The sequence below is a fragment of the Rattus rattus genome, chromosome 3, assembly GCF_011064425.1.
Source record: "Rattus rattus isolate New Zealand chromosome 3, Rrattus_CSIRO_v1, whole genome shotgun sequence".
NCBI lineage: Eukaryota > Metazoa > Chordata > Mammalia > Rodentia > Muridae > Rattus > Rattus rattus.
The window spans coordinates 63,345,570-63,360,387 of NC_046156.1; the positions used below are offsets into that span (position 1 = coordinate 63,345,570).

A 14,818-nucleotide genomic window follows, 5' to 3' on the forward strand; every position below is an offset into this window, starting at 1 on the left:
ACAACTCTCTCCCTGTGCCCCTATGCTAAACACAGTTTAAATTACTGCCAGGATTTATATTTGAAAGGCTGATCAGGAAGGAAACCAGGATAACTTTGTTTCTAGACAAGTATTTAACCTAGCTTCTATTCTCCTGTTGAGACTGTATCTATAAACAGGAAGTTAACAGACATGACATAGTCAGGGGAAGCAAACCACAGTGCCATAAAGATGGATACTGATGTCAAGCACAAGTCACTCTCACCTCATTAAAAATGTTCTCAACTAAAGAATAGGTAGCATAAAAGTCTATATAAACCTCATCTCTTCTCAAACTAGGTCATTCAACCTACATGTTCAGGCTTCTGATTCTCGCTAATACCTACCTCTTCCATAACTTTCACTGCCCCCAGATTGAAAAGTCTATCAATCATATTGGACCAATAGTCACCATAGACTATTTACAAACCTATCTCCTCAAAAACCCCAGGCTGACCCAGCCCAGCATCCATAGTGTTACATTTCCAACAGATATATCTTCCTTCCCTCAAAACGAGCTTAACCCAGCCACACTACTATCTTCAATATCACCAGAAACTGCCTCCTTACCAATCAAGCACACACACAACTGCTAGTGCTCTAAAACAATATTCTCTCTCTTCCCCCATCCCCAGGGTGTCAGATCCCCTGGAACTAGAATTATAGACAGTTTTAGACAGCCCTGTGGGTACTGGGAATTGAACCTGAGTCCTCTGGAAGAGCAGTCAGTACTCAACCTGAGCCATCTCTCCAGCCCCCTTTTAGGACAATTCTCAAGACTTCTGCACCAAAAACACAAATCAAAGTGATCATCAGACTTCGAGAAAGAATGTAAGTCCACGTATCAAAGAAAAAGCAATAAAGAAACCACTCAACCCTTAAACAGGATAAACAACAACTTACAGACCCTATACAGAGGCCAAAAAACTTCAGTAGTGGCTGTAGGAAGGATAAGATGGTTGGAAGACAGAGGTGGGAGGGGAAGATTTCTTACTTTGTGCCACATTCATCTGTGTTTATTCAACTTATAAATTTCTGGAAAAGGAACTGTTCCAAAAGACTACAAAAAAGTAGCAGCTCTTCTCCAATCCACATGAATCAAACCTACTTTTACTCCAACTTCAAGCACTATTTCAAATCTTGCTGGGTAGACATGAGAACGATGCCTCTTTTTGCTAAAAGAGTATTTAATTTATATTATTCCCACCTCAGAAGCACACACACAAAAGCCCTTCAAGTAATCAATTACCAGATGAGAACACTGCTGCTCAGGATGCTACCTTACTCTCCAGAAGAGAACAGGGAAACACCGCTAACTTCAGCATCCACACGCTACCTACCACCCACCAGTAATTCCTCCACCTCCATCTCAGGGTCAGTCCTTATGAAGGAACATCTTGTGTTTGGAGGGAATTTAGTGGTAAGGACGAACTCAAAGAGGGCACCATACCTTTATAGAGCGGGGACGATTCTCCGGGACAGCAATTAACACCTAAATCTCTTCATTCACAGGAGTAACTAGCTCCTTCAGGTAACTGAGCCCAAAGAGGCAAAAGTACTCTTAAGTCCTGATGAGATCGGGAAGGGTAAGTTCTAGTTCCATCAACCCTCAAGAAGTGAACTGGCAAACAGATCCAGTGTGTCCCAGAAGCCCAGCTGAGAAAATGGGTGGTTTAGTTGCTATACAAGGTAAGTAACCCACGCAAGTCAAGACAATTCCCTTTTCTTACGGAGGGCAAGGGAACGGTGGACGACGAAATAAAGGGGTAAGGTTCTGCACTCCTGATCCTGTCCCCCCAAATAAAGATAATTATCCAATGCTTCCTCCACCCTTAAGGACCCCCTTTCCGTCTTATCCGCCGTCAAACACAGACTCAGTGCAGGGAGCGGCCCCCGCACCCCGAGGGCACTACTGGGGGCGGAGAGTTAAAAACACAGAGAGGAGGACGCTCCGAAGAAGAGGGGAGCATGGCGGGCATGAGGTATTGAGTAAAAGGGGGATGGCGAGGGAAACGGGGAGCGAGGGAGGGGAGCGAGAGTAAAAAGAAGATTCGAAGGGACACCAGCCGGGTCGCGCGAGGCCTAAGTGAAAGACCAGGGCGCGCGCGCAGGGGGGAGGGGAAGAGGTGAAGGGGAGCGCGAGGCGGGGGCGCGCGGGCCGGGCTGGGGGAGGGGACGCCAGGCGGGGGCGCGCGGGCGGGCGTCGGCTCGCGGGCGCTTCCCCTCCCCCCGCCCTCCACCTTTCCCCTCCCCCACCGCCGCCTTCTCGCAGCCTCGCTCCCTCCGTCGCTCCTCACCGCCCCCGGGCGGGCTGGCGGGCTGGCGGCCAGGCTGGCCTAGGCCAGAGATCCTCACCTGGCAGCGGCGGCGGAACTCCCGACCAGGTCGCCTCTTCTGGTGGCCGTGAAGGCGTCGAAAAAGGAGGCGGCGACGGCACAGTGGGATCCAGACCCCACTGGCGGGTCCAGGAGCGGGGGTGGGGGAGGGGGCGGGCCGGGTCGGGGAGGGCGGGCGGGCGGAGCAGACACTGCGGTACAGACAGGGGCAGCAGCGGCGGCGGCGGCTGCACCGGCGGCGGCGGCACCACACAAACAAGGACGCTGATTGGGCAGCTGCCAAGCGCCTTGACTCCGCCTTAACCACACGCCACGACGGCCATTGGAGGAACTTAGCCGGCTACCCGCCCTCCTCTTCTTCCTCCTACCAATAGAAAGCGGGATACCGAGACTTCACCCCACCCTTGAGGAGTGGGTGGCTGGAGAGGTAGTGATTGGCGTCAAGAAAATCCAATCATAAATGGAGAAGGGGGATGGTCTAGCGGGGGCGCGTTAATGGGTACCTCGGCCAGTCCCAGACACATCCGGGTCTTCGACAGCCCATTAAGTGTCGGGGGTCAAAAAATCGCTTTAGGCTGCAGCTTTACCTTGTAGACGTTTTGGTCCCCTGGCAGCCGCCGTACCACCTAGTCTCTCAAATCTGTGATTCTCCTTTGGCAGGCTCTCATTCTTTCACGTCTAAAGATGGAGACTGAGAACGGCGCTGGGCTCTATGTTTGGGTGGGTGGTGTTTCACCGCCACAGAGTCCATGAATTTAAGGACAGAACTAGCTTTAGGGGCTCGGGCCTTGTCTCTCTGGGGTGTGGCCTGCCCCGTTCTACCGAAGGCCTTGGGGCTCCTGTGTTAATTTACTTCTGATCGGTCCTTTCTTGACTGTATCATAATAACAGAAAGAAAAAAAAAAAAACCAATTAGCTAAATTTACTGAATTTATGGTGTTCATAGTGTATTCTCTGGGATCTGGTCTTTTTCTGTTCCCAGTGAGGAAACCGCTTCCCACCCCACCCTATTGCACTAGCCAAGTCAAGGCCCAGCTTCTTTTGCTAGCCTGGCTACCTCCTACTTCCTCGAAGCAGTTAGGCCCGCCTACATTCACGTTTCTTTCTGAGCGCCCTAAAGATGAGAACTATTTATCACAAAAAAAAAACAAAAACAAAAACAAAAAACAAAAACAAAAAACCATTGAAAGAACAATAACATTTAGGGGAACAAAAACTGTTCATGGCACTGTGCTGAGAGCTTTAGATGAATTCTTATTCTTTATGAGGTAGGTACTGGTCATCCTATCTTACAGATGAGGAAAATGAGGTATAGATTAAAAGACAAAGTTACATGCGTATTAAGGAACAGGGTCAGAGAGATTAAGCAATTTGCCAAAGGCAGACAGCGAGCAACCAAGCAACGGTTAAAAGTGAGAAATAACTAGTGCCAGACAGTAAAGAAGACATTTTTCAAATCACTATGGAAATAATTGGAAGCCCGATGTAATGATACACAAATGTAACTCCACCACAAGAATGCTGAGGTTCTGGGTTAGCCTAGGCTAGAGATGAAGATATTTTAGGTTTCCTTAAATGGAGGCTGAAGAGATGGCTCAATAATTAAGCACTTGTTGCTCCTCAGAGGACCCAGGTTCTATTCCCAGGACCCATATGGTGGTTCACAATTATTTGTAATTCCAGTTCAAGGGGTCCATAGCCCTTCTCTGACTTCCAGACACTCATGCAGTACCTACACATTCATGCAAGGAAAACACATTTTTTTTAATTTATTTTATTTATATGTGTACACTGTAGCTATTTTTTCAGACACACCAGAAGAGGGCATCGGATCCCATTACAGATGGTTGTGAGTCACCCTGTGGTTGCTGGGAACTGAACTCAGGACCTCTGGAAAACCAAATACCTAAAAATTCTTTAATTTTTTTTTTAAGTTGGACTAAAGAAAATGGCTGAGAATACTATAGATACTAGTTAGCATGTTCAAAACTCAATACTGCAAATAAAGTTAATAATTGTTAATAATTATGATGGAGAGCCGGGCATGGCTGTGCATGCCTTTAATCCCAACACTTGGGAGGCAGAGGAAGGTGAATCCCCTTACTTCAAGGCCAGCATGATCTACAGAGTGAATCCAAGATGGCCAGGGATACACAGAAACACTGTCTTTTTTTTTTTTTTTTTTGGAGCTGGGGACCGAACCCAGGGCCTTGCGCTTGCTAGGCAAGTGCTCTACCACTGAGCTAAAGCCCCAAACACCAGAAACTGTCTTAAAAAAAAAAAAAAAAAAACCCAACAAAGAATGAAGATGGAGAACATAGCCACATGAAGATAATGTAGGAAGAAAATAAAAAGGATAGATCAGAAACTCACCCAGAGCTGGCAAATACACGAGTACAAATTGTTATGTGTGCACCTATGCATCTATAGAGGTCAGAGGTCATTGGGTATCTTCCCCCGTTGTTCTCCACCTTATTTTAAAGACAGAGTTTGTCAATGAACCCAGAGTTTGGAGAGTGAGACGGACAGTAACGAGCTCTAGGAATCCTCCTGTCTCCTCCTCCCCAGCTCGAGGATTACAGGTGCATACATGCCCAGGTTTTCAGGTGCATGCTGGGAACCAGGATTTAGGTACTCATACTTGGCACAGCAAACACCAATTGAGCCATCTCCACAGTCCTCCATTTACTTACTTATTCGTTTCTTATATATGTGTGTATGTATATGGGTCCGTGTGCTGTGTCCCACGTATGGAGGAAAGGAACAATTTACAGGAGTCAATTTCCTCTCCCCACTATATGGATCCCAGGAATGGAATGTGAGGTTGCCAGACTTCACAGCCAAGTGCCTTGACCTTCTGAGCCATCTTTCTATAAACCAGATTTCACTCTGTGGTCTAACATGGCCTTGAACTTGTGACAATCCTTGTGCCTCAGCCTCATAAGTATTGAGATTACAATGCTGAGTCACCACACCTGGACCACATTCTTAATTTGTATTATAAGGTTAAACAAACAAACAAAAACCTGTTTCCATTTTAGTATTGTGTCCACATAAATAACACGACCCTGAGTTGAAGTACTAGGTTTAGATCTTGGCTCTGAACGTAACCAGTTCTGTGATTGTCGGATGTGTGCAGATTACTTTTTTTTTTTTTCCGGAGCTGGGGACTGAACCCAGGGCCTTGCGCTTGCTAGGCAAGCACTCTACCACTGAGCTAAATCCCCAACCCCACGCAGATTACTTTTTAATCTATCCCCTTGTTTGCGCAAGGGTACAAGGAGAGTGCTGAGTATGACTCATAAGCTTATTATTGGGATTATAAAATAACAGATCTTTAATTTTCTGGGCTAAGCCAAGAGCAAGGATGTAGTATTTGGGGTTGGAGAAATGATGGCTCAGCAGTTAAAAAAACACTGGTTTTTGGGGTTGGGGATTTAGCTCAGTGGTAGAGCACTTGCCTAGGCAAACGCATAAGGCCCTGGGTTGGTCCCCAGCTCCAAAAAAAAAAAAAAAAAAAAACACTGGTTTTCCTTCAAGATGACCAACCTCCTAGAACCCATGCAGTGGCTCAAGATGATCAGTAATCCAGGAATTAGATGCCCTCTTCTGGCCTCCTCCTCAGGCACCAGGCACACAAGTGGTACACAGACACACACATGCAGGCAAAACATCCATACACACAAAGTAAACCTTTATAAAAAAAATATAGTACTTGATATATATATTAAATAACTCTAAGAATTTCCCTCATGTTCCAATGATTTCACAATTTTAGCTCTGAATTCAGCTTGTTTACATTCTGCCTCCATCAGCTTCAGCTTTTGCTGACTCTCTTGAGTCACTGGCCATGTGATAAAGCACGCAGTATAGACCTTGTGTTTGCTGTTAAAGAAGCCCTACAAGACACTCAACCAGGCACCTCCTCTGTTGTGTGGTGGTGGGTGTGGCGGTGAATGAGACAAAGCCACTGATGCTCTTACACAGAAATTCTTGACTGAAGCTTTGTCCATCAACAGTGCAAACCTCCTCAGCTGTCTAAAGGGCCATCTGTAGTGAGAATTATGGAATTTGGGTTTCTTTGGGGAAAAGAAATCTAGGACTGTGATTTCGTTTTAATCCCAGGTGTGGGATGTGGAGCTGTGTCAGACTGTCCACAGCAGCTGACTATGATTTGCCTCGTGCTCCAACGGAGTTGTGGTTTTGCCAGCTGCAGATAATTCCTGTGACTGTGTGACATTTGGAATTCTAGGAACTTTTCAGAGAGTCTATAAATTCTAGAGCCCTGAGAGGCAAGATTGGAAGGTACCGGTGATTGGGAGGATGGGGGGTGGGGTGGGGAGTTTAGTTGCTATTTGTCAGCAGTTATGCTCAGAGATGAAACACAAAGAAAAAAAAACAGATTGAAGGACTATGCTTCTTTCTTTCCTATCTAGTGATAGGAGATAGAAGGGGGAGGAGCTAAAGGGTAAGAAAAAGAAGAAACCACAAAGTAGCAAAGTCCACTTAGAAGTGGAGCTTCAAGACAGGGCTCAAAAGTTAAGGATAAAAATGGGAAGTTTGATTTCTTTTTTTTCTTTTCTTTTTTTCCGAGCTGGGGACCGAACCCAGGGCCTTGCGCTTGCTAGGCAAGTGCTCTACCACTGAGCTAAATCCCCAACCCCTGAAATTTGATTTCAAATGCAGTAAAGGAAACAGCAGAGGACAAAGGAATGGTTTTCTTTCGAGAGGCAGTGAAATGTTTACTGCAGCAGCTGCCTCTGGGATATCCCCTACTTTGCTCCCAGATGGAATTTTCTGCTTTTTCTTCATAGATTTTGTTTCAAAAGAAAGGTTGAAAGACTGGCTAAGCAGTTGAAAAAAATGGAGGTGGAAATAGAGGGCCTGAGAAACAAACAAACAAAAGGCGGAACTGGGAAAATGAAAGGGACTTTTCTGAAGGGTTGCAGAGTCTGAGGTGCATCTCTTGAGAGGTTATGGGCAGAGGTGGAAACACTTAAGAAGCAAGAAGCACCCAACAGAACAAAAAGGCTCAATCCCGAGAGCAGGAGTTTCCTGCAGGAAAAGAGAGGGAAAGAAACTTCACTGGAGGGCGGCCGGGTCACAGAAAAGCTGAAAAGTGGGAGGACAAGCTGTGATGGAAGAGGCCATTTCAAAAGAAAGGTTTCATTGCAACAGAAATGGCATCTGTTCTTGTAGATCAGTGTACCACCCTTCACCCAGCAACTGGTCTTTGACTTTATTCATTCCCCTCGCTCTTTCTGCTGTTCAGTTCACAGCTTCTTCCCTCCACCATGCTAACCCCTGCAACTGTGCACCGGCGTCACCACAGCTGTCACCAATCCCTTCCAGTCTTGGCGGTAATTCTGTGCTGAGTAACCCAGTTATTTAGAATTTGCCATATAAAGCAAGTGCATTCTATATGAAACCATGGGTTTTTGTTTTTTTTGTTTTTGGTTTTTTTTTTCCCCGGAGCTGGGGACCGAACCCAGGGCCTTGCGCTTGCTAGGCAAGCACTCTACCACTGAGCTAAATCCCCAACCCCAACCATGGGCTTTTTAAAGTTCCTTAGATAGATCATTTCTATAGGACACCATCCTTTCTCTTCATAATCTTGTCTCATTAGCAAGCATATGCTGTACAACTGTAGGTTTACTGTAGAACAACGTTTAGCGGCTTTAAGAGCTTGGGACAAAGTTGAGTCTAGGGCGAAAATCCACCTTGTTTACAAAGATTATGTAAGGCTCTGGAGACGCTTTCACTGATTTTTTTTTTTAAACAGAAATTAATCTGGGGCTGGAGAGATGACTCAGTGGTTAAGAGCACTGACTGCTCTTCCAAAGGTCCTGAGTTCAAATCCCAGCAACCACATGGTGGCTCACAACCATCTGTAATGAGATCCGATGCCCTCTTCTGGTGTGTCTGAACAGCTACAGTGTACTTATATATAATAAATAAATAAATCTTTAAAAAAATTAATCTCAGCTGAGAACAAAGTTGTATCAGACTCTAACAAAAGACAGGTATCGATAAAGACCTTGACTCATGAAAACGCAAATACCAAATGTAAAAAAGTTATCAGACCATTAAAGTCAGGAGCAGCACTTACCGACTAGTGGATAAGAGATATAACGGATATTGGTTCTAATGTGTACCCTGTTAATATCATAAGTCAAGCTCTAGCTAAAGATCTCTGATATCAAAACGCCCAGTGCTTCAATTTCAGGAAATATGGTCATTTGCAACAAAATTGTGAACAAGGTATCTGTAAAAGCAATAGAGTTTCTAAATATGAAGCAGAGAGAATGCCCAGGCTTCCAAGGGTGTGCAGGTCCTATTGCAAGGGGTCCCATTAGCCCAATGAATGTAGGTCAAAAAGAGATTTTATTTTGTATCAGGAAATGGCCTTGGAGTCCTATCTGAAGCCTGAGCCCCCACCCCCACTCCTAGCAACAAAAAGTAAAAGTCCTTTCTGCCAAGGAGTGGCACACAGACCAAAACCCTCCCCGGGGCATAGAGATTTAATACATGCTGCTATAGGCAGCATGGCTTGAGACTCCGACACAGGTAACCATCTCAACCTCCAAAAATTCAGTGTTATAAAACAACTACTGGAGTTTATGGTCCTTGCCCTCAGAGACAGAGGGATGATGCTGGGAAGGAATGGATTGACTTCCCAAGGACTCATTGTGCATCCAAGAATTATAGACGATTTCAAAGGAGAAACTAAAATTATGGCCTATGTAAAAAAAAAAAAAAAAAAAAAAAAAAGACGCAATTTAACGCAGGTGATAGGATTGTTCAAGTGCCACTGTTCCCCTACATCAAAGGTAAAACCACTCCAGAAAAAGAGCAGGAGAGGTCTCCTGAAAACCTTGGCCACTGACCCGAAAAGCTCTTATTTTATCAGAAATGTCTGTTTATAATTTCCAACCATACACAGCACAATTAATGGCCTAAAGAGAAGTGGGAAATGTAGTGAGAATTCTGAAATTTTGGCTTCTTTAACAAAATAAATAAATAAATAAGAATGTGCTTTCATTTTAATCCCAGGTGGAAGGATGTGGGGCAGCTGTCTATGATTTGCCTCATGCTCCAGCAGAGGTGTGATTTCCCCAGCTGCAGACAGTTTCTGAAGTTGTGTGACATCTGGAATTCTGGAAAGTTTCCAGAGGGTCCATGAATGTTTGGACCCTAAGCCGTAAGGTTGGTGGTTACTGTTTATCTGGGGGCAGGGGATTGCTGTTTATTAGTCATGCTCAAAGAGGAAACAAAAGGAAATTAGATTCAAGGGTTTCTCTCTCTCTGGCCCCTATCCTTCTTCCCTATCTAGTGATGAAACAGGAGGACAAAAAGGGTGGGAAAAAGAAGTCATAAAGACCAGCGACAGCCATTCTTACAAGGCTATGAGAAAGCATGCGGCTGGGCAGTGGTGGTGCCTGACTTTTTACTTCAAGCACTCAGGAGGCAGAAGCAGGCAGATCTCTAAGTTCAAGGCCAAACTGGTCTTCAAGGTGAGTTCAAGCCAGCCAGGACTATACAGAGCAACTTTGACTTGACAACCGAAAAAAAAAAATTATGGGGCTCAGCAGTTAAGAGCACTGACTGCTCTTCCAGAGGACCTGAGTTCAATTCCCAGCCACCACATGGTGGCTCACAACCATCTGTAATGAGATCTGATGCCCTCTTCTGGTGTGTCTGAACAGCTACAGTGTACTCATATACATAAAAATTAATTAAAAAAATTAAAAAATTATGTGAAACATGGTACAACACAATACTAACCTGAAAAGGGAGCATAAGCACTAAGCGAATGCCCTCCAACAAAATAAAGCCAGGCCATGGGCCTTCTGTTAGAAGCAGTCAAGCTCTAAGGAAGGAAACCGAAGGAGACCACCATTTTGATGGCCACGACTGTAGTTGTAGTGGACATGAATTTTGTCCTGTACAAACTCTGGCTTTGATTTGGTTTGATTTTTTTTCAGTTTTTGTTTCTAATCTCCTTATATACCCCTGGTTGGCTTTGAACTTGTCACTTTCTGACCCGGCTTCCCCAGTACCCAGCTGTTTTCTTTGTGAAACCAACTTTTTTTAAATTGAAATTATTTTTTTTCACACAATATATTCTAATCATGATTTCCCCTCCCCCAACTCCTCCAAGATCCTTCCTACCCACCCAGATCCACAGTCTTTCTTTTCATTAGAAAACAGGCATCTAAAATTAAAAACAACAGGACCAAACCCAAAGAGGAAAGAGCCAAAGGAAAACTAGAAACATAGACACAGAAACAAACACACTCCCTCACAGAAACCCCAGAAAAACACCGACACAGAATTGGAAACTATAACATAAACAAAAGAGATGGGCTGGAGGCGGTGGCTCAGTGGTTAAGAGCACTGACTGCTCTTCCTGGAGGTCCTGAGTTCAATTCCCAGCAACCACATGGTGGCTCACAACCATCTGTAATGGGATCTGATGCCCTCTTCTGGTGTGTCTGAAGACAGTGACAGTGCACTCACATATATAAAGTAAATAAACCTGGGGGGTTGTGGATTTAGCTCAGTGGTAGGCGCCTGCCTAGGCGCAAGGCCCTGGGTTCAGTCCCCCAGCTCTGGGAAAAAAAAAAAAAAAAAAGACTTAAAAAAAAAAGATATAAGTGTAAAATAAAAATGACCAACAGCCAGGCATGGTGGCACATACCTTTAATCCCATCACTTGAGAAGCAATGACAAGCGGATTTTTTTTTTCAAAACCAACCTGGTCTAAAAAAGGAGTTCCAGAAAAACCAAAAAAAAAAAAAAAAAAAAAAAAAAACCAGATAAAGCATTACAAGGAGGAAAAAAAAAAAAAAAACTTCAAAAATATAAGTGAATTCATTTTGTATTGGTTGGGCCTGGGGCCTACCTTTAAGTGTGGATTATAGACCCAGAGAGACTCTGTTGTAGACTTTAAAACAGGATCTCACTATAAATGTGTGCTCCTGGGAACTCACTATGTAGACCAGACTGGCCTTGAATTCACAGAGACCCTCAGCTGACACACCAGCTGTGTGTATTGGTGTATGGGGCTGGAGAGATGGCTCAATGGTTAAGAGCACTGACTGCTCTTCCAGGGGTCCTCCCTTCAGTTCCAGGTAACCACATGGTCGCTCATAGCCATCCTCGATGAGATCTGATGCCCTCTTCTGGCAGGCAGGTGTACATGCAGATAGAGCACTCATATACATACAATTTAAAAAAAAAAAATCTGTACCTGTCATTTTGTAGTTATGTTCATGTGTGAGTGCTAGGCACTCTCAGAGTCCCAGAGTGGGTTATTGGATCCTCTAAAGCTGGAGTTAGAGGAAGTGGTGAATCACCTGATATGGATGCTAGAAACTGATCTCAGATCCTCTAGAAGACAGGAACATTCTTAACCACTGAGCCAGCTTTATGCCCCGAAACCAACATTTTTTCATCTAAAAAAAACTTATTTTATATATATATATATACTTTTTAAAAAAAGTTTATGGGGTTGGGGATTTAGCTCAGTGGTAGAGCGCTTGCCAAGCAAGCGCAAGGCCCTGGGTTCGGTCCTCAGCTCCGAAAAAAAGAAAAAAGAAAAAAAAATAAAAAAGTTTATGTTGTAAGTGTCTTCTCGGCATGTTTGTATTTGCACTATATATGGTGCCCAAGGAAGTCAGAAGAGAGGGTCAGTTCCTCTGGAACTAGATCCCCTGGATCATGATTATGAGCTACCATGTGGATGCCGAGAACCAAACCTGGGTCTTCTGTAAAAGCAGCAAGTGTTCTGAGTCACTGAGCCATCTCTCCATCCCAAGACACCAACATATTTTATCACACTTAGCATTTCCTATAGATTATCTGTTACAGATTAAACTACTAAACTATACCATAGCCCTCTTTAAAGTTGTTTTGTGGTTTTACTTTATTTGAAACAAAGAGCCATACTAAGATACCCAGACTAGCCTGATGCCCTTAAAAACTTGTAATCCTCCTACCCAGCCTTTGGAATAGCTCATAGTACAAGTCTGTACAACCAGGTCCAGCTTTCACAACAATTATAGAATTGTTCTTTAAATGACAAACATTGCAGGTGTGGTGACCCAGGACTTTAATCCTAACACTCAGGAGGCAGAACCAAGAAGATCTCTGTGAGTTCGAGGCCAGCCTGCTCTAAAGATTGACTGCCAGGGCTGTTACACAGAGAAACCTTAACTCAAAGCACAAAGAAACAAAGATGAACAATCCTCATCCACATAAGCTTAGACTCAGCAGAACTTGTCTGACTCGCAATAGACAAAGATGCACTTCAAATCTTTTACCCTGCAGCCTGAATACTCCAGAATCTGGAAAGGGAAGTTGAGTCAGGTAATCTGGGCATATCTTAGCCATCAATACAGCTCTCTAGGCCTCAGTACTGCTGGGAGCTGAGGAACTCTGTAGTTTTCTATGGAGGACTTGTAAGTCCAGTTATTGGTGACAGAAGTAATATCATCAAAAAGTTAAGGTCATTTTTACCATGTTGCACGTTTCAGGCCATCCTGGGTCCAGGAAAGAGTACTCTAGACCAGTAAGACTCTATACTCTTGGTCGGTGGGGGTGGGGCTGAGCTCTAAAAACTATCTTGCTATAGTTCAATGAAGTGCTAGGCACACTATAAACAGAAACTTATTTTAAGAGGACACATGAAAACTGGAGATATAGTTGAGTGGTAGAGTATTTGCATAGCATTCAGAACTCTGGGCTTGAACTCTACTATGGGGGGGGAAGCAGATGAACAGCTGGGATGTAGCTCAGGTTTAAAATAGGGTGAATATGTTTGTCTAGTATGTATAAGACCCTAGAGTTGATCACCTGCAACACACACACACACACACACACACACACACACACACACACACACACACACACACAGGGTTCCTCTGTGTACCTCTTGTTGTCCTGGAACTCAATTTATAGACTAGACTGGTCTCGAACTCAGAGATTCCCCCTGCTTCTGACTCCTGAGAACTAGAATTAAAAGTGTATACCACCACTTCCTGGCAAAAAAGAATTTCTGAAATCCCTTGATTCCTTCTTTACTCCTTTGGGATACTAAAAAAGCATCCTCAGGGGGGTTGGGGATTTAGCTCAGTGGTAAAGCGCTTGCCTGGCAAGCGCAAGGCCCTGAGTTCGGTCCCCAGCTCGAAAAAAAGAAAAAATTAAAAAAAAAAAAAAAAAAAAGCATCCTCAGGACAAGGTGAGAAAGAATCTTTGTTTCAAGGTCCTAACAATTAGAAATATTTTTCAAAGATAGAGTCTCACCGAAGCCTTGGCTGGCCTGAATTCCCTATATAGACCAAGCTGACTCAGAACTCACAGATTACTTGCTCTAACTGGGACTAAAGGGTGCGTGCCACCACTTTTAGCCAGAATTCTTTTCATCCAGTGATCACTACCTCCTGGAAATTTGCTCTAAAATTTTATGTAAATCATGTCCTTCATTAATCCCCTCCCCTTTTCCCCAAGGCATTTGTTTTGTTAGCTAATTCCCTGTGGTAATTGTAGTGCTGCTGTGAGTTGTTTAGGGCTGGGGGGGGGGGATCCTAAATGGGTCTGAGATTACAAAAATAACGCCTGGGGGCCTGGATTGCTGGCTCAGACCCGGAAGTGCCGGAAGTGCTTACTGTTCACACTTGCCTGTACCGCCATCTCTTAAGAGATCCAACACCCTGTCTGATCACTGTGGTACCTGCACATGTGTGATGCGCACACACACACACACACACACACAGTTTGCTTGCCAGTCAAGGATCGTTAGTCTGGAGAGATCTAGCTCAGCAGTTAAAAGCACTTGTTCCTCTTGTTCCTCTTGCAGAGGACCTAGGTGCTGTTCCTAGCATCTACATGGTAAGTCTAGTTCCAGAATATCCAATACCCTCTTCTGGCCTCTGTGGGTACTGCATGCATGTAGTGCATATGTATGCTCTAACACACACACACACCCCACATATATAAACATAAAATAGTCTTAAAAAATTAAAAAATGATGCCCGTCTTCCTGGCATTCACACATAGCAAGTTTAGACCACAGTGAAGAGCACAGTCTGGAGCTAGACTGACTAAGGAGAGCGGAGATGACCGCCATGCTCCTGATGTACAGAAGGGCTGCAGACAATAACCAGTGAGGAGGGCTGCCATCTTTGTGAAGGTACTGAAGAAGCTGGGGTCAGGGAGGGGACAGGAGGCAAGGAAATAAGGCAAAGATGAGCTCAGGGCCCCCAGAGAATGGAGCCTTTGTGTGGGGTACAGATGAGGGACAAGGGGGTGATTGTGTGGGAGGGCCGGAAGTGCCATGCAGACTGGCACTGCCATAGCCGGCACTGGATTCACTTCTGCTCAAAGAACTCCCTATATATCAAGTGGCTAGGAAAAGTAGGGTGTACCTGATGGTTACAAAAGATGGGAAGGCAGAAAAGAGA

The 14,818-nt window shown here is 44.6% G+C and overlaps 1 protein-coding gene across 1 annotated transcript in view; it reads right to left on the bottom strand.

Moving 5' to 3' along the window:
- Gatad2b (GATA zinc finger domain containing 2B) overlaps nt 1-2,538 on the bottom strand; it is a 75,532-nt gene extending 72,994 nt beyond the window's left edge. The window contains exon 1 of the mRNA XM_032897872.1: nt 2,374-2,538. The gene's annotated coding sequence lies outside the window, so the exon portion shown is untranslated. The remainder of the gene's footprint in view (nt 1-2,373) is intronic.
- Nucleotides 2,539-14,818: the final 12,280 nt, after the last annotated feature.